This window comes from Hippichthys cyanospilos, chromosome 19 (genome assembly GCF_059441005.1).
Source record: "Hippichthys cyanospilos isolate Australia breed blue-spotted pipefish chromosome 19, RoL_Hcya_1.0, whole genome shotgun sequence".
Lineage (NCBI taxonomy): Eukaryota > Metazoa > Chordata > Actinopteri > Syngnathiformes > Syngnathidae > Hippichthys > Hippichthys cyanospilos.
Genome location: NC_142387.1, coordinates 5,862,456 through 5,882,083, shown reverse-complemented (window position 1 = coordinate 5,882,083; position 19,628 = coordinate 5,862,456). Strand labels below are relative to the sequence as shown.

Sequence of the window (19,628 nt, the reverse complement as noted above, 5' to 3'; positions counted from 1 at the left end):
GAGTACTGTTGCACTTGCTAACTAGCAGGGAGGAGGAGGAAGATGCGCTTTAGCATCAGGGGCATCTGGATTGCAAATTGGGCTTTAATTGCTCCCCTGGAGGACTTCTCGCTGTGGGGTCTTCGAGAGAAGATTAGAGCAAATGTCTGAATGTGTTGCAGGCAGAAGAAATGGCTGTTTTTAAAATTCAGGAAGTTGACTGAATCCATGTGTTTGCCTGCACGTGTCATTTATAAAAGCAGGCATGAGGAGATTTTAGAATACCTCCTAAACAGGAGTGGGGAACATTTTTCTTGTCAGGGGTCATTTCAGCTTTAGTCCTCTGAGGGCCACACTAAATGCTCCGCATTAAAAAATTATGATGCCAACAACAACAAAAAATTACGACGCCAACAACTACAAATTTTGAGCATGTTGAGTTCTGTGTTTTTAGAATTTTCTTTCCCCCCTACATAGTCCCCCTGAGGTCCGTATTTGTTAGGTTAATGGGCAAGCTGGATAAAATCATCTCCTGTTCCCCAAGCCAGCTGTACATTAAAATGCCACAATATTAGGCACAACTCATTATAAAGCCATTATAAAGCTTATTATTTCGTTTTGGTTGACATCAATAGTAGTAAATAATAAGTTCATTGGCAGTGTGTAGGCGAGGAGTGCCCGTGCATTGATGGCGCGGAATCGGTCGATCGCGAAGGTCATTTTGATAGATTGCATGACATGCAAATAAAAACAAAACCAAAATAAAAACACACAATGGGGCTGAAAACAGATGCACATCTATAACAGGTTTTATGTAGTGTACCAATAATTTCACAAAAGCACTTCTGTCATTGTAATTGTATTGAAGTGACAGTAGGGCTGCACGGTTATAGGCAAAATAATTATCTTGATTATTTTGGTCAATATTGAAATCACGATTATTCATCATGTTTGGTCAAACATGTCTATTGCCCTTTTTTGAACAAGCAGTATACAAACAATGCTTCCAAGCTTGATACTTTAAAATAATAATACACTAAAACAAATAAATAAAGTAAATAACAATTAAAACAAATTAACCCTCCAAGACATTGCAAAAATTTGGCACACACGGCAACACAGCAAAAATGAGCCTACTTAAACCCAGCACATGATTTACTTTTAAGCAAATTTGAATTAATTAGCAGTCAAAGTGTCATTTTTGGTCCTTTCAAACCAAATTTATTTCAATTTTTACCAGTTTGATTTTTCAAAATGGGTCTCAATTGACAGCTAGCACTGTATATATATATTAGGAATCAGGTGAGAAACTCAACACCCTTGTAAATAATAAATAAATAATATATTAGGGTGAGAAAAGCAGATGCTTTTGTCATGCAAACAAATGGGAAACAGTGCCCCCTGGTGGTAGGATGAGAAAGTGCTTGATTTTACTTGTAATTAAAAAAAAAGTGCTTGACTTTTTTCAATGTTAATATCGCAGAGGTTGTTCTTAATTAACCGTGGCAGCCAATATCGTGATCACGATCAAAATTCAATTGTTTGTGGAGCTCTAAATGAACTTACTCCTATCTAATGGTGAACTAAGAGAATGCAATAGTTTTGAAACACTCTATGGTGTCTCAAGGAGGTCACAGTTTGCTAGCCTACTACTATTACAGGACAAAATATTTGCAAAGTTCTTCTTCTGGTTTCCGTAGCACTAAGACGACGGCGAAACATGTCAGCCTGATAGCCAGGCACAATTTATGTGATTTTATATATATATATATATATATATATATATATATATATATATATATATATATATATATATATATATATATATATATATATATATATATATATATATATATATATATTAAAAACAGTTTTTTAAAAAAACAGTCCTTTAAGAATACCTTTTTTTTTTTATACCTGTACATTTATGACATCAGAGCTGTAGTGAGTACTGTGGTAGACGGTTGCGATATATTGTGATACAGCAAAGATGTTTTGCGATATGTTCTGCGATATATTGGGCAGTGTTTGTGAAAAAAAAATCTATGGCATTTTTATTAACAATGACTGAAAAAAACAGAAGGAAATTATTAGAATAGACCAATTCTATTTATTCTTTTTCAGAATCCACACATCATTGACATCTCTGAGCACACATTAAACATTCTTTTTTTTTAAAAAAAAGCAGCAAGTCCACATTTTTGACTGTGTTAATGTCCCCAGCAGTTGAGAATAATCTTTTAAATGGCACTCATGTTGCACGAATACACAGGTAGCATTTTTCCACACGTGCCTCCTATTGAGCAACCCTTCGTACTCTACTTTTTCTGCCATTTTTGCTTTTCAACCGTAAACGAGACAGACCTGTGATGTCACTCGCATTGGTGAAAAAAAAGACAAAAACCAAGAAGAAATGTATTGTTCTAATTTATCAAATAGAGTGAAACCTCGATATACGGTCGCAGGTTCTTTTCTTCGACAATTACTTAGCATATAAAAGAAACAAAACGAAATCAAACAAAAACATGAAATCTCAAAATTCCCATTTGAATTAAACACAACATGAGGTTCTCCTGCTTCTTAGTATGGTTGCTCGTTGATGAGCAGTAGGATTCGGATATTGTTGCGCTTCTTGGCAACACATACAGGAGCTTACTACAGAAGACTTGAACACTGTGCGGAAGCCCGAGATATGACTACAATGGCAAAAGCGAATTACATACTATCTTGGAATCAAAAAGTTTTCTTTTTTTTGCTGTTGGCCTTCCTTCTCTTTGGCACATTTAATGTGGAGCATTTCACTTAAAAGATAATGTATTGTAACATTTATTGTGATGTTTTTGAAGCACTTAGAAGGATTTATATGTAGAACGCGATTCATAATATGAAAAAAAATCGTGATACGAATAAAAAATGAAATTTTACAAAAATAAGAAGTTTCACAATCGACACGTGATATTTTGGAAACTGAACGTTGTATCGCAATACGTGTATTGCATCACTTTGTACCTCAATATATCAATATTATTGCCCAGCACTAATACGCATATTATTGTTACCAATATTTTTATTTACTAGGAACAAAACACTATTTCAGTTATCAAACCATTTCTAAAATCAGCACGGTGGACTTGTGTTTGCTTTAATGATCTCAGGTTCAGGGTTCAAATCTCAGCCCCGGCTTTCCTGTATGCAGCTTCTTAGTTGTTAAAAATTCCACCTTCCCCTCATTGTCCAAAAAGACACCACAGACTAAATTTAAGTTTAAATTAAATTTCAAGTTATAAATGATTACAATGTCAATCTTTATCATGTAGTTTAAGTGTACACATCTGGAGAAGTCCAATTACAAACATATGGTTTAATTAATACCTGCTGATCGTTGTTGTCTTAACGAAGGCAGCTACTGTATTGTGACCGGCGAGCATATTTCCCTGCACAGGCGACCTCCCATGTTTGCTAATAAGTGAAACATTTCAAGTCTGATCATGTTCCATTTTGCACCGTGGGCTACAGGTCTCATTAGTGAGGTCTAAGGTTGTAATTATCAACCTGGGGTGTACATCATCACCGTCACCATAAAACTCTTTGTATTTGCAAAGTATCGCATAGAATAGATAGGACAGACCAATAGCTTGACTATTTAAATCAAAATAAACGACAGCCCACAGAGTTGTTCAATTATAATGGCCATATTGTCGGCCATGAAGCCATCTGCTTTTGCTCATTATGATAAAGATGCACACCTTCTCTCTGTTGAGGTGTGATGATGGAGGCTGGGATGGCACCATCACACAGCTTCATTCCCCCTTCATCTTTGATGCCACAATGATAGTCATCGTTTTTAACCTTCTCTGCATGGAGTGAGCGCAGAGCTGTTTAGGAGCAGACGGTGTTGGCTGTTAACATGCAAATCGGTGGGTATAAAGTTTTAGGGGATTGATTTTTTTTTTTTTTTTTGCATGGGCGATGAGCTGAATGCATTTCTAGGGAGCAAGCGAGGACGCTAGCGGCATGGTTGTGTGGAGGTGTCTTTTCCTGTTTCGCATCCCACCACGCTTCCTACTCTCTTGGCCGTCTGGCGTATAGCGTCAGGGAGATGAAACCCTGCTGAGGTGGCCTCAGAGGATCTCTGGGACATTTAGCTTGGAACGCTCATAATGTGTTATGCAATTGGGTTTTACACAAAGAGCATGCAAAATTTCTCACTGTGACAAGGCAAACCAGATCATTTCAGATAGTAGGTGCATGTTGATGGTTGGTGTGCTCCCCGCAGGTGGCAAATACGGAGAAAAACTACAACAACAGAAAAGTAAATTAAGTGTGTGTCTGCGACAACTGTGTGCAGAGGCTGAAAGGAAATGTTTTAATAGCTGTCAGTTTTTTTTAAAAATTTGGATTACATTTCTATCATTGATAGATATGCAGTAATAATAATAACAATAATATATACATTTGAGGTACGGCAAGGGATACTTTTCCCCGTCAGATACGATACTGATATTGCAGCCTAGTTTACTGTCTGATATCCATCCGACTCAATATACACATGTATGCTACATGCTTTTAAAAAAAAAAAAAAATGGATGAAATGATCAAAAGATACAAAGAATAATAGTCAACAACAGTACATGAGACCAATTAATTCCAAACGTTTGGGTTAAATACTGTAAATTCAGCCTCAAACATGAGAAAGTACTGCACTTTCAATCAAATATTAAACAAATAAAAGCACCCTAAGAAAAACCCTAATGAAATCAATAAAAAAATAGTCTTCGAAGTGCCAAAATTCAAGTTTACTTCAAGACTTTCACAATCATTTTTTTGTGTATTCGGTATCTGTCGTTAGGGTTATGTTATGTTATTATACGAGTGTAAATCTCTGAATATTTTAGAATGCACAAACATATATTTTGATACAGTTTTGTTTTGTTGGCTGATATCGGATTAATATTTCATATGAAATTCATATATATATATATATATATATATATATATATATATATATATACACAACTGACAACAAAGGCATCAAGCAATTTTTGTTCTCTTTTTTTACAAATTGCAAATATTCTCAGCCAGGTTTGGAGAAAATGAGAATTAAGTTTGCCTCACAGAAAGGTCCTAGGTGTTTTCTTTTTAAAGGTCTCTTAAATATCACATTTCAAGGCAGTTGACCTTCTAATCCTCCCCACCTTGCTGTCTCACGTAATGTTGTGCCATTCAAAATGTACGAAACATTTATTTATTCTTTTATCAGAACGAACCCATGAGGTGTTATTAAGAAGAAAAAATACATCATCACTGTAATTGATCATTAGCATACCGCATTCCAAAGTTGCGCCATTGCATTAATGTCAGCTATTTGTAGACCATAGCCCCGTCATAGCGGAATGAAAAAGTGTCAGGCATGCAGACTTCTCCATCACCGTTGCCATGATGGGTTAATTAATCATGATAAATGTTTAATTTGCATGCGCATAAAAATGCTCTAAATTACTAATCAGTCCCACTGCTGCAGTTGAGATTCCTATATCCTTTTTTTAATTAAATCAACTTCCCACAACTTTTCCACCAACTTCCGAATCCTCTTGATGATATACTGATTGTGACTTGTGATTGAGTTTTCCAATATTTATTCATTTATTTATTCTTTTTTTTTTTTTTAATCTGGACACCTGTGTTGTTGCATATTGCTGGTACCATCGCCCACAAGCTGTGATTAACGCTCTGTGGCACTAGTAGCTTATTAAGGCTTTCCTCGCGTAATTTGTAATGCAAATGAGATTCCCAGTCCCAGAGGAGTTAAAAAGAGGCGATTTTCATGCTGTGCATTCTTAAGGCCGATTAAGACGTGTTTTTCACAGTAACATGAGGAGTGAGAAAAACCTGCATTTGGACAGACTGAAATTACATTTCTGTTTCACTGTCAGTTTAATTTAGTGTACACTTTGTGGCCGCAACATTTAGGTACACCTGCATAATTTAATGACATCCAATACCGTCCATTCATTTTCTCTACCGCTTGGCCTCACATGATGTTGACGGTGGGCTAAAGCTTTTCACAGCTGATAGACAAATGCTGTTCTATATAATGTATATGAAAATTAAAAAAATCACTGTGTACATTTTTAAACAGTTACATGTGGTAAACTATATTTTGCATGTTGGAGTCTTCAATATTTCTTTTACCATTGTGATGACTAATACATCAAAAACTTATGTTTTTTAAGACTGTCACGATAGAACATTTTAGAAACAATTATCATTGCAATGATTAATTGGAGAAAATTTTAGTTCCAAATTGAAATGTATTACATAACCTTGTTATGCCTGATGAATAACAGATTAAGAACCAGCGATGTCCAAATTTCCATCACATGATTAGAAATCCTGCTCAATCACATTCGTTTCTGTTTTTTAGAATCATGGAGCAAATATTATTTTTGTTTTTTTTTCCCCTCAAGTGCCACAAGCACCAAAGTAATTTGGAGATACTTATTCATATCCAAAAGGAAAAAAAAATCTACGTACACATTTTCTTTTACATTTGACACAAAATGTTTTCCTGAAAATCAGGTGACACGGACACAAAAAAATGTGACCGAGACATTCCTATTATGAACCAATTATTGTTGCGTATTTGGTAATTTTTTTAGTGAGTGAAAACAACTAAATAAAGCAATATCACACAAGAGTGATTGATGTATTCACTAACCTTTTTGATATGGATTAAATTACTATTTTGAAGATTGTTTTCCAAAATAAAAGCAGATATTTGCAAATGTATTATTTTGATGAAAATTCAGGTTGCTTTATTAACTATTGCAAAAATCAGAAAATAAGTTTACATACTATATGTACAATACAATTTTATATAGTAATAATAATCATCATCATAATGTTAATAATGACAATAATACTACAAATAATAAATATAATTTGCAATAATTTAATGTATACTTTAATAAAATAATTGATGTAAAATAATTTTATATATTTTACAATAAATATAATTGTATACATTTAACATTTGACAATTTGAAGTTGGACAATGGCCCTAATCCAGGGGTCCCCAACCTTTTTATCACTACAGACATGTCAACACGAGATTTTTATTGTGAACTGGGGGGTGGGGAAAGGAGGGGGGGGTGGCTAATATAAAATGCACATCAAATATGAGCTCACCATTAACGATACACCAAACAAAGGCTGTCTGTGCCTCTCACTTCAATATCAAACATCGCTATAACTCAGTTCCTCAGGTAAGTCACAGATGCAAGAATTCTACATCTTACAAAAATGTACACAAATTGAATTGATTAATTCAATCATAACTGAATTACAAATGCATTCATTTCAATACAAAACGTCAATTGGAGGCAAATCAGCACTTATCAATACAAAACTTTTCATATGCTAACATATACCAAAAGGAAATACTTGGCACAAAAAAAAAAAATGCTAACGATCTAAACACAGACTGTACAAGTAGGCTGTCATCCACAGTCACACGTTTTTGGATCAACAAACAAGCTAATTTTTGGCATATTATCATAAATGACAACATTCTTTCAAAGAAAGTAAAACTTCCAGACACTAGTGGGCAAGACACCACTGCGATAAAAACCTTCATGAAAAGAGTGAATATTTAGCAATTTTAAGGCAGTAATGTGTGCAGCTTCAGTAGCTAAACCCATGAGTTTCCTGACTTTGCCTAAAGTAAAAGCGTGAGTTTCATGCTGAGAACAATCTAAACTGGAGCGCACCACAGCGAAGTTGCCACGCCAACAGTTTTGGACGAGCTCATCATCAGCGTCAGTCATTGATTGGCTCTTTTCACAACGTCATCATGTGTGAAGGTCGAGGTCACCAGGCCAGTGCGGGATTCTGCAGAGCGATCAAATGATCAAACAGGACACTTTCTCTCTTTTTTTTTTCCTCCTACCATTTATTTTCACCAACTTGACCGGAGTCAATCGCCTTCATTAGGCAACTTCTTTGTCTCTTTGTGGGCAGAAGATACAATGGTGCAGTGTTCTCAAATGCACCCTCAGTCTCACATATGCTGCTTCTTCCGCACCTCTCTTCGCGTTCTCTCACCTCACCCCCCCAAGTGTCTCACCCGCCGTACACCCCACTTTTCACAGCCTCTCATCTCTGCTATTTTATCTGTCCTCCTCTTTTCTTCCCCTTTATCTCTCTCCTCACCTTTCTGTCCTTCACTGCTTTACAGACAGCACAAAAGCATCCTATTCATCACCCCACACTGCACCTTCCATAACCCCACCGGGCTATTCCCCCTGATACACAGCATAGCCACACATATATATATACACACACACCCACCCACACAGAGGCAATTTGGCACGGCTCAACAGTGAAGAATTGGCACACACATGCATCCAGCAAACAAGAAAACAACCTACTGCTAGAGGACAGTGTATAGATTCTCAATTAATCTTAATCGCCTGGCTTTGTACCATGCGTTTTTCCTTTGCTACATATCTTGGCCACAAAATACAAAAACAAGTAAATTGGACCTCACATGGAGGAAAAAAAATCTGGCAGTGACACAGCAGAACTCTTAGTACAAAACAAGTGATGCTATCAGTGTTGCGGGCACTCTGATGACCTTTGAATCATTTGACTTTCTGTTCAGGTACTTGCTTGCTGGATTTGGCTTTATTGGGCTGGATTGGTATGACCATCTGTTAAATATTATCCTCACAGTTTTGCCCAAGCTGACTTAAAGTCTAAAAAAAAGTGTCCCACTTTGACACTGAATTATATCACAATTCTGAATTTGGCCCAAATCTTTGAGAAAAACATGACTCCAAAACAAGTGGTGGAACTCACAATATACAAAGTAAATTACATGTGAAAATTCCATTATAAGTTTTGGAAGTATTGAAAACTGCTTTTTGCTGTAGCAATGACTCACTGGATTTGGGTGAGAAAATTATTCAATAAGATGATTAATGTTGACAAAGTGGTAGCCACACTTACAACAAAGGGCATGCCTTTTTTTAATTTTTTATTAATGAATTGCAAATTATTTCAGGGAGCCAGCAGTGAGTGTCACGACATGTATGCAATATGCAGTGCTGTGAAAAACTCATACATTTTCTTTACAATAAATGTCCTATGCGGCTATAAACATTGTATTCTGGTTATTATTGTGTTTATGTTATATGAACAAAACAGAAATTGATATTGAAATTGATTGAAATTGATTGATAATGACATCACAGTTTCTCAGGGCTCGGGTTACGAACAATCACAGCCCATCTTGCAATTATGCGGGTGTATTTTGCTCCTTAATTCATATTCGACAAAGGAAATATTACTGTAATCAGAATGCTGTGTTTAGATTAGTGATGCCACATAGAACATACTGTATTGCTGTAAAGAAAATTGTTGACTTTAACATTTCAAGACAATTACCAAAAACAAGTTTTAATATCCCACTCTGACAACTGAAGTAAATAAGTATTTGAGGGGAGGGGGTAATTGCTACAACTGCTACTTCAGCACAAGGATAACTTGCTGTGATTAATATAACAATTAACTACCTTGTCTACCAGAACATCAAAAATAAACTAGCGGCCATGTCAACATCCAGACTTCAATACAATTGAGATGCTATTGCGTGACCTTAAACACTATTCATTCTTAAAAAACTGAAAGAATGAAAAAAATCTGCACAAGTAAGCCTAAATTTCTCAACAGCAATTTAAAGGAGTCATAACCAATATGGCAAACACTTGATTTCAGTCATAGCTGGTGGCACAACAACTTTCATGATCAGAAGGCAAAGACTTTTTCCACGTTTGGATAAGTTTGTATGTTTCCCCCATTATTGACCCTTGTGCAGTATTGTGTCCATTTTTTGGAACAAATTTGTCCATCTTCTTCTCGCAGTATTTTTGCCAAGGGATGGAACCTTCCTGGTCGTGCTATTTCCAACTTTGGCTAGGTTCACACTTCAGGTCAGGTCACTCCATGGAGATTTTTTTGTGAAATCAGATTTTTTTTTGTGATGTCGTTCACATTTCAAGATAAATGTGACCTGCATGTGACCTGTGTGTGGACGCCAAATGGCCCAAAACTGTCCTGCATACGGCGAGGACACCATGACATCACATACAGCGGGTGCGCTCGATGTTTGTGTTTATGTAAGTACAATAATAGATGGCTGAATGGATGTCAAACCGGGAACAAATTATTTTCAGTCTGTTACATTTAAGAATGTGTGGGGGAAAGGTGTGATCTTTGGCCATCGCTTTTTGTGCCGTGACAGCAACGTCTCTTAAACGAATGCGACCTGGCCATTTATACTGAAGTTGCATGTCAAAAGATCAGATAGGCATCGGATTTAGTACTACATACCCAAGTGGCCTGTGTCGCATTTGAATAAAATTGGATATGTGTCATTAACACTTCGGAATAGGTACAGGTCTGACAGGGGGCAAAAAATAACTTTGGTCACTTCAGACTGCAGTGTGAACCCCCACCTTTGACATGATGTCACGATTTGGGTGAATTTTCAGCTCCCTAGTGTTTTCATGCAACGCTTTCCCTTTGATGCAAAAGACTTTGTTGCGAATTTCAAAGGATTGGACAAAATACTGCACAAGCATTGAATACACTCACCATTAATAAAGCACATTTTATATTTGGGTTGTCTTTGCCGAATATTAAAACTAGTGTGATTATCTGAAATCTTCATGGCTTTTTATGTACATAATGTCACTTACAATTCTATCAGGAACATTCCCATTGATATAATAATTATGGACAGTGTGATAAAGCTCAGGCCTGTAGCTCACTAGATGCGCCACATTAAGATTCCAGCAGGTGATAACTGTCTGTTCTGCACTCTTTTCACTCTTTTTCAGTCATTCGTCGGGCGCTGGTCTACTGTTTGCACTCATACTAATTTTTTTTTCTCTTTTATTATTTACACTTTAATTTAACACGGTATCTGTGGTTCTACAGTTACACTGCAATTGAAACACAAGACAGCAATATAAGTTTAATACAAAAACAAAGCCAGCTAAGGGGTTCAACCCTGGGCTGTATAATACACCATTATGTTTAATGCAGGGGACGAGCGTACAATTAACATTCATGTCCACTGGATGGTATTATCATGCTTTACTTGACTCTGAAATTGTAGATGCCGGTTCTCATTCATAGCTGCCTGCACTACAAATGTAGAAAACATTTTCATTAACATTTGTCTTAATTTCATCTGTCACATACACCACAAGTGAAACATAGTATTGCTGAGGTTGAAAAAGCCGTCTTTAAGTAGGGAATTAAGAAAACTTCTATCCTGTATTTCCTGGCCAAGAGCCAGTAATAGAAATGATGCAAAATTGGTCTGCATTCATTGATTACTTGAAATGCATCCTAGAATGCTCTTTTCAGCAAGAGATGAAACCAGGACAAAGACAGGGAGCAACTACAAATAAATCTCTGGTAAAGGTAGCTGTGTTATAGCTGTGAATGACAAGTCGTGAATTAAACCAAGCCAGTATTTACTCAACTGAACATATTTCTCCAACTGCTTCGTGGTACTGTAACATTACTAGTCACAATGATGCAAGGTGATTGCAATTTGAACAATAAAAATGCAGCAATTTAGCAGAAACGTCCAATTCAGTTAAATTATATTTCAATTAGCAAAAAGGGACATGGCGGGCTGACAGACATATGACTGACATCTGATGTAATGTCTATCCCAACAATTACAACAGAGGATGAAAATTGGAACTCTGACATTTTTAATTCGTCGGTTTCCTTTAGCATTCGTGTTTTTGGTCAGTCTGTCAGCAGAAAGAGCATTTGTTGGCGACAGTCTGTCAGTGCTGGTGTAGTGCTCTGATGGCGAGCCATGCAAATAGGACATCTTTAATCGCTTTGGGATCACTGTACATTTCATATATATGTCAAACAAATTTCCTTTGCACCTCACTCATTTACCCAAATGGTTTAGATAAAAGTCACTGTAAGAAGACAAAGAAAACAAAAGAAAAATATAAAAAGAAGAATATGCATTTTAAAAGAAGATGAAGATGTTTCTACAGTAATTTGATTCTAATAATAAAATTTACCTTTCATAAGTCTTTATTTGAACACATGAAAATAAAATATGTCATTCATTCGAAAAATATTTGGTATTTTTTGGACTTTTTCACATTAAAAACCGGAACAACAAGAATTTAACAAAAAAAACAACTATTTTTGTCATGTATAGGCCACACCTGACTGTAAACAACAGGTTTTAAGTTAAACATTTATGCAGAATGATGGTACTTGGAAGTTTTTTCTACTTTTTGTTTTAGTAAAACATATATATATATATTAAACTGTCTGGATACAGAAACATCAAGCCTTCAACATTGACTGAATACACCTGCAGGTTTAGAAATAAGAGCAGCACCAACACACCTTCAACATAACACCGACACTCAGATTCTCAGAATACCGCACGGACACAACAGTAACCTGCCTGATTGTGTTTCCCAGTGGAATTTCCCCCGATGACCAATTAAAACAGCAGTTCAATCTCAAGATCAATACTATACATAGCATCTTTTTCTGTCTGCCTTTGTTTACTGGGGAGACTGCACCCTGGTGGCTATAAAAATCTGCAGATATGCCACACTGCACTATAAACAGCAGGTTCAAGTATGAGAAAGCAGTAGCCTCTTATAGTCTGAAATTTATGATACATGAATCCTTTGTGTTGTTCAGTGCAACCCACAAAACAAGAATCGATCTGGACTTGGAACCCTAATAGTTCACTCTGCTACATCATCACAATATTATCCACTGAGCAAAATCCCTGTAATTATCTTTGGCTGCAGGAAACCTACTGAACTACCGAACTAACACACACATACACACACATACACACACATATACAGTGTGTGTGTGTGTGTGTGTGTGTGTGTGTGTGTGTGTGTGTGTGTGTGTGTGTATATATATATATATATATATATATATATATATATATATATATATATATATATATATGAATTCATTCAACCCTTACTGTATCTAGGTGTAAGACTGATAAAAACATGCATGTTAGTTGAGTCATTATCCTTGTTACCCTTGAAGTCCTTTCCTGCCCCCTCCCGATGCTCCATTACGGTTCCGGTCTACATTGCTCTCTGTATTTGGAGCCATCAGCTCTTTTATCAGTCTTTTGTTACACTCAGCTGTTTTGAACTAACAAGTGGCTATTTGTGCTCAACGAACTGTGGTCTCGACATGGACAGTGCATATTGTCCCGGTGTGTGTACGAGGCCCTTTGTTGGCGCAGTAGCACCCACCAAAAACAAAGGACAAAGAAACGAGAATAATGTGCCTATTGTCTGAGATGGCACAGCCGTTTAAGATAGCCTCTTGCCACGACCACACTCTTAATGACAAACAATGACAAGCCATTCCGCATTTGTGCGCGTACGTGTATTTTTCACACCAAGGAACCGTACTCTTCATTGCAGCACAAAAAGACAGACTCAGCAGACTTGCAGCTGTTGGGAGTTTGCTTTCGGAACAAGGACAAATAAGATAGTAGAATAAAATCTATGTATGTGACAAGCTCTGAAAGAAAAAGGGTTCGCGAGTATCCAAAAATCAAAACTGAGTCATACATATTCTATTCTACACTTTATTCCCCTTAAAATTATATAGATATAATACATGTACAGTTGGTACATCAAAAATGGCTGAAGTCGCAGAATGTTGTTTGGTTGAAAATCCTACTTTGGAGAAAATTAAAATTTTGGCATATACTGTACATTTTTAAAAGTTCCATAGAAACCGATACTTTAGGAAAAATAAGTGACCAATTAATACATTTAAACTAGTTTAGAAGTTAAGGACCGTCTAAGATTTTCAGCCAGAAAGTTTGACTTCTCAACAGATAAAAATGAAATGAATGAATTGTGATTTTACCTCGACCTTGAAACAACTTTGAGGATACCATTAAGGTTACATTTCATTTCCTGAGACATCATCTGCCATTACTTATTTTATAACTGCTATTTTATTTTATTTTTTTGGACGTGTGTGGGTATTTTTCTCATTCAACATAATACAAAAAGAACACCTTAAATCACTTTAACTGCATTCCAGGCATTAAAGAACAGGGCTTAGGCCAATTGCATTGATCTTTTCATGTTCAATGTTATCAGTGTTCATAATAGATTCTTTTTTTAAATCCCAATTAATACAACATGAAGTGGTATGGAAGTAGGTGAAACGTCAGACGTACGTGGTTGTGCTATCACTAGAAAACATTGCATGAAAAGACTAAAGCAAGCAGTGATCAGAATAAGTTATTTACTTGATTTACATCATTGAACGACATCATACACTATCTAATAATATACTATAAATCGATAGGAGTTTCTCTGTTCACATGTAAACTAAAAAAAAAAAAAAAAGTCACCCTCATGTTTGAAACTTCACTTGTTTTAATATATTGAATTGAAAATTGAAATACTGTAACTACTAATAACCAATAATTACCAAAAGAGATTCTGGAACTGATTATTAACTATAATTGGTGAGGATAAGATGTTAAGATGATGGATTACATTCATCTGTGTCCAATGAAAACAACATTTTAAACAACAAAGTTGTGTTTAATGCACTCTTCCGTCTAGAGCACATTATGGTGTAGTTTTTACTTTAATAAGGTGATATGTGCATTTACGTATTTATGTGCCGTCTTTTAATGGTAGCGGAAAATGGGTTTTCACTTTTCTATCTCGAACGGACAAGTGCTTTGACACTGTCTCCTCATTAACATGCTCATGACATGACATCAGCAGGAAATGCGGTTTCAGTATCTTGCTGAAGGATACATTATTGACAAGGATTAAATCTGCAGCTTTCATGTCGGGAGACATCCCTACGCGTCTGAGCCGAGCCACCTTCGATAAACTCATCAAGCATGACATACTGTGATGTGGTCATTTTGTGTTTTGTCACCAGGTTCTTGTATTAAGCAAACACTTGACAAACTATCAGCACTTATTGGCCCAGATGGATCACATTTCTAACAAGATATAGGAAACACAGTCCAAAAGTCATTATTCTTCATGATTGACGTTCCTCTATTATAGACTTCCTTCTTGAATAAACCTGTTCAGTTCGCACTTGAGAATATGAACCCATGGAATCCTGATGTTGCTCAACAAACTTTTGCTATTTGATTTGAAAAATCTTGGCTGATTTGAATACACGCAGTTTGGTTGCCAGCATATGTCGTGTTCTTCTGATAAGAGCGCTGAAATCTGCTTTCAGGCCTTGCCACGGCTTGCTCTTGCTGTCTTTATCACGCTTTTTACATCTCACAGTTTTGAATCCCTTCACAAGTGCGTCACACCAAGTCGTCACCATCTATAACAGTTTCGTTGCAATGTTTTTCAATGAGTTGCTGTGTAAAGTGCTATGTGCATTAATCCTATTCGAGAAATGCCTTAGTAGTATGTAAGATAAATATGACACTCCTCACAACTATTTAATCTTATCATGAAAAAACATCCATGTATTTTAAAACTTCAATATGTAAAAGTATTTTAATAGTAATGAATCATCTTGGAGTTGGCAGTAGTGTTTTTTTTTTATTTCATATCCCCCATTTTTTTGGATATAGGATTAGAGCTGTATGCAGTAAAAAAATATGGAAAGGCCTCCTGGCAGTAAATCAAATGACAATATAGCTAGTGACTTGCTGGTGTTTCAGCTTTGAATCAGGTTAGGGACTTATGGCCAAAAACAGATATTAAACTAAAAATGAGGACCTTAGATTTTTTTAGTGACTCCAATTTTAATTGAGAAACAATGTCTATGACCAGTTAGGGGTTTATCTGGCTTAGGTCGTTTTCAGTACAGCATGTAGTGTTTCAGGGTGCTCTTTGATGTTTCCATCACCCATTGCACGGATCTAGTTATAACTGCAAGTCCAAAAATGTAAATTTGAAGGTAGCTTTGGAGCATTTTAAATTTAAGTAACATTGGACTGAGAATGGAGCCCTGGGGGACTCCATATACTGATTAAGTATAAATGCTCACAGATCTAACCATAGCTGCATGTCCCTAAAATGTTCATTTAAAACTAGGTTTGAATTTATTTTTTCCATAAAAAAAAAATCAATAACATTGGGCCAAGAATGGAACCCCAGGGGACTCCATATGCTAATTAACTATGAACGCTTCAAATGGTTTCCCATAAAATAGCCAAGGAGCATTTCATTATTTAACACACTTGATGAGCATGTCATCAGTACCTAAAGTGCATTTCTTTTTGATTACATTTCCTTCCTGTACCTCTTCTTAATAGTTCTTGGCTCAGCAACAGTCACTCACAGTTTAATGAATGATGAATAATGTAAGCTGAGTGATTAAGACATTGAGTTTTAGTTCCGATGCACATATTTCACCTCCCACGCAAAACTGTGATTTTTACAGTTCTTCTTCATACTGTATTGCAACACTGGAGCTGTACCAATGAAGGGAATCTATCCTGGTTCCATTAACACTTCCTTTTCATCCTCTTTTCCTGGCCATCCTCCACTCATTAATCAACACGCCAGCCCCCCGGGATTTACTGGGCAGTCAAGCTCATGTTCGCGTTTGTGTGTCTGTGCGCACAGTGCATTCTTGTATGTTTACATGTGTGTGCCTCATGTGCATTTGTGGACTTGTTTGGGTTCAGGGTCACTTTCTATCCTGGGGTTGTGTATGACATGACAGGTGTTAAAGAAAGGTACATAAAATGAATGCAATCTGTTCTGGTTTGTTAACCAATTTATTCCGATTTGCAGAGTCACTCCTAACACGTTTGTGAATGGTAAAAAGATTTTAAGTTGCGTTTCAATCACAAAGTGCACTTACTGCGAATTTTAATTAGTAAAAAAATAAATAACTTCCTAGAGTCATATTTTGTTTGAATGAGAGTCCACCTATGTTATGTAATTTCCTGGACAACACAGTACAACAACCACACACACACGCACGCACACACACACGATGCAGGGAGTGGGCACGGTGACCCTTTACTGAAAGTTGATTTGTATTGCTTATTTTCTTCTGTTAATGTTAAAAAGGATACAATTTTAGGTATACTTATACAACTGTTTATTAGATAATTATCTTATTTACAGTAACCGCAGCAAGTTGAAATGTTTTCTCTTTTTCAGGGAGGGCTTTGCAAAAAACTGAGAAGTACTGCACTAACGTGATGCATGGACATTGTGAGCAACACAGTCATTTCACATTTTGCAAACGAATGGGGTTTGACTGTCACGGATTTGGTGAATCCTTGAATCCTTTTGTTATTCTGTCTAACAAATTAGACTGAAGTAGCATGACGATTTTTTTGCACGTCTATAGATTGAAGCAGAATTTATAATTGACCCACATCGAAACGTTTGAATCAAAAATCGATTTTGAATCAAATCACTGACAAATATTGGAATTGAATCGAATTGTGAGTGTCAAAAATTCACACCCCAGATGGGATGGATGGATGGATGGATGGATGGATGGATAGATAGATAGATAGATAGATAGATAGATAGATAGATAGATAGATAGATAGATAGATAGATAGATATGGAACATTTAAACACATTTTTCCTGGTGGACTTCAATATTAGAGAGCCTGCTATCAAAAGATATTTCAGCCAAGTGTTTGCAAGACTGATCAAACAGTTTCAAATTCAGATTAAGCTACTGTCCTCCTTTGTGTCCATACCCTAATAAATTACAAACAGACCGCTGAATTAGGTTTGTATGCAGTGTATCAAAAGAACAAAAAAAAACCCTCTTATTTTTAAACCGCCTTTGGACTGTATATTGAAATCCACTCCTGCTGTTACCTTTCATCAACCTGCTCGCCAAGCATATTCATGCATAGCCAAATATAGCCTCAGTTTGCCTCTGTCTCCCTGGCTTTAATCCACACAACATTATCCTGGTCCTGCTCGGAAATACTGTAAATATACAACTTGAGCCGCTTTACAAGCAGGGAAACATTCTTGTTGCATCATAAATTTCCCCACGTTGTTTATTTTTATGTGGCACTAATTATTAAGGCGTGGATTATTAATGTGCTGGCAAAACCTTGACCTTGGGCTTGTGTCTGCGGCGAAATAAAGCAACCAATGAATGTCACCTGTCCACGTGGGAGCTTTGTTTGTTTCTGTGTGTTTGGAGATTAGTTTGCACCAGCCTCCCTTCCTCCCTCTTTCTTTCTCATGGGAGTTCTTTTAATAGTAAGGAGGTGACAGTTTATCTTTCCCTGCTTGGAGCTGAGTCGCCGGCCAGCTCTGCGCACTGTCTTGAAACTTCGCAGCTGACTACAGAGTGTTGCATACACAACCGCCTTCTGGTTTTGTTCATATCGCATCATCCTAATGAGCAGAAATGACCTCAAGTGTTGCAACAGCAGAGGCAAAAGCTTTTTCATATTTCTGCAAGGATGATTGTTCAGGGAGAGAATTTTGTGCAAGGTCTTGCCAGAGGAAATGGAGCACACAATAGTAGCGTTGGCACCGGCGCTGTGAGCGGATCATTCAAAGGTCATGAAGGAGGAAAAAAACGGCTCATGAGAGTCGTAAACAATATAAAACAGAAGGTCATTGGAAAAAGTTTGTGGGCAATGCGAAAAGGTCATAATGTGCTTATTCACAAATTGCTAGTTTACATTCATTTGAAGATTGCCGTGCACGGTCCATGCGTATCTCTCTCCCTTTAAGCCCCGTCCCTCTAAAAGGCAAAGCTTTGATTAAAATGGATTTAAGATGGATCATTTAGGAGGAAGGATTATAGCAATTTTATGTTGAGCAACCTCCATTTTTGAAGCCTTTAAAAGTGTTTGGAAAATTGACTCACAATAGGTTAATTGGCCATGCTGTCTCCATTCACTTGTTACTCTAATATCAGGTATTGAGCTGGCATTTGACAGGAGTTTGACTTACGCTGTGACGTGTGAAGTCCAAGAAGCAAAGGAAAGAGACAACAAAAAAGATATAAACTCCTATCTAATTTATCATAGCTGCCATGCTCTTCTTTATGGCAGAAAGTGGTAGTACTGATGAACGCCACCATTTTTTTTATTTTTCATCATTATTTTTTTGCTTAGGGTCACAAGCCAAAATTTGAATTCCAGCAGAATCGAATTTATGCCACTGTTCGTGCAAATTTTTGTTTCGTATGAGATAGAGATCGACCAGTATACTTTTTTCAGGGCCCGATACCGATTGGTAGTCAAGTAGTCAAGTAACCGATTTTTAAGCCGATATTCATTTCAAGGAATCATGGAACACTTATTGCAGTAAAGAGGACAATTTTTGAAGAGTACAAACCCCGACACTTCATTTAAATGCCAAAAGGGCATGTGTTTATTAAACAGCAGCTTTTCAAACTTCAATATTTTTTCTTGCAAAAAAATGCAGGGAGCTCCCAGGCTCAAAAGAATGTTGTTAACTGAAAAAAAATACAATTCACAAATAACAAGTTCCTTGTTTTATAATTTGAATAAAACACTGGTGCCGATTTGCATTTTGTTTATCGCATTTTGTCAAAAACGAGCAAAAGAAGTTGGAGGCTCTGAG

The 19,628-nt window shown here is 36.5% G+C and overlaps 1 protein-coding gene across 1 annotated transcript in view; it reads left to right on the top strand.

Moving 5' to 3' along the window:
- Positions 1–19,628, top strand: part of dok6 (docking protein 6) — a 67,824-nt gene that overhangs the window by 280 nt on the left and 47,916 nt on the right. The gene's annotated exons all lie outside the window — the stretch shown is intronic.